At 34.8% G+C, this 1,821-nt stretch overlaps 1 long non-coding RNA gene across 1 annotated transcript; it reads left to right on the top strand.

Moving 5' to 3' along the window:
- The first annotated feature begins 752 nt into the window (after positions 1-752).
- On the top strand, positions 753-1,512 carry LOC111375498. Its single transcript, XR_002699321.1, has 2 exons — positions 753-1,342; positions 1,436-1,512. It is a non-coding gene; the product is annotated as an uncharacterized LOC111375498 (long non-coding RNA).
- Positions 1,513-1,821: the final 309 nt, after the last annotated feature.

Here is a 1,821-nt window from a genome sequence, read left to right as displayed (position 1 = left end):
AAAGTCATCCATCAAAATCTTCAAAAATCTCAATTGAACACACCCCCCTATGTGATCAATGGGAGCCCAATTTTTTGTCATATAGTGATAAACTATAACCATAAAATTATAGATATAAGTCTATTCAAAGATTATTTTGCCTAGAGCCTACATTATAATAAAATGATGTTTCGTCGACAATAATGTCTTGAAGTTTATTCTTACGTATAGATAGGGCCATGGAAGGCCATCAAAACTACTTTACGAAGAAAAATGATGTGCTTTGTAGACTCGGTTGATAGGAAAATTCGCAACAATTGAATGTTTGAAGAGATTTTTCATGCCATTGCTGAGCTATTTACAGAGAAATAACCAAGATCACCTAACTATAAGGATGTTGCGAGACTACTCTATATTGGTAAAAAAAAAAAACTTGCTTTCCTAAAAAAGTTGGATGGTCTAGATTGTATGTGTATGCGCTAGAAATAGAAAAATTGTCCAACGGCTTGGATACGATAATATGCAAGTCATAGTGGATCCCAAATTTACTATACTCAAGGCTTTAGTTGATTATGATATTTGGATATGGGATGTATATTTTGGTTAATTTACCAAGTTTAAACAATGATATTTATGTGCATCCCATATTTTCGCCAACCTTGTTGAAAGTATTGTTCCTCCCGCTCATTACGTCGTTCAAGGAAAGAATATAAAGTGTTATTATTTAGATGGTTGTAAATGAAAATATATAGTCAATTTCAAGATTTCCTTGCTTGACATAGACAAATCAAGAATAAAGATACTCAAATTGCACTTCAAAAATACCAAACAATATTCTCCAGAGGTGAAGAAACACAGATACAGAGAATAAACACACATTGGAAAAGAACAATGAATTAAACGATAAATACCTGAATGAGAAGATAGCTCTTGCCATCAAATCCATTCTTGATGACTTCGAATGTGAATATAGCATATGGGAAAATAAGCAGCATCTTCCACCAGCTGGGACATATTCCCAAGTTTCACTGCTGGAGTATCAGCATTTACGAATACTTCATCAGTCCCAAATGTGTATAAAAACAGGAAAATAATCAAGAAAATTTGTAGAGAAAATCTTGAAGGAGCCAAGAACCCAAAAATGGTGAAGACATGGCCAAAAAAAGAAAAATGGTAAACCCGCACTTCTAATTCTCTTTTTCGGGCCTCTAGAAAATGCATGTTATATAGATAAAGTGACATACTAAACCATATAATATATGGTGGGCGGGGATGGGGGTGGGAGTAGGGGTAAGGTGAAGGCTCGATTGGGAGGGTTTTGCAGCTTTTAAGAATGGAAAGACAAAGTTCTAGAGATGAAACGGTAAGGATCCTCAAGATTGGGACTCAATCTTTTTTTTTTGTTTTTTAATAGTTGTTCTACAACTGAATTGGAGATTAATTTATTTGATGTCAGATCATTGTCGGCATCTGTAAAACGGGCTGGCTGTTTGTGGTTCATCTATTACTGACCCGTGAATCCGATTTGCTTAATTTGTGTTGTGGTCCTTTCAATTTTTGTCTCCATGTTTTATGTTATATTTTCCTATTACAGCATCTCCATGTGCTATTCGCTAAAACCACTCCCCTCTTTGAAGTACAAAAAAGCATCATTCATTGTCCCATTACCATTTCTCTAGGAAGGACAGAGACACATGCACGAACATGTGAGTGTACTATACGAGTACATCGTTACGTGAGCTTTTGGACGAGGAACGACACAAACACGTGGATTTAAATTTTTTTAAGTATTAGACATTTATCTATTACATTTTTACTTTTACGCCTTTTACTTCTCTAATA

The sequence above is a fragment of the Olea europaea genome, chromosome 2, assembly GCF_002742605.1.
Source record: "Olea europaea var. sylvestris chromosome 2, O_europaea_v1, whole genome shotgun sequence".
In the NCBI taxonomy this organism is placed as follows: Eukaryota; Viridiplantae; Streptophyta; class Magnoliopsida; order Lamiales; family Oleaceae; genus Olea; species Olea europaea.
This window is presented reverse-complemented; position numbering and strand designations above follow the sequence as displayed.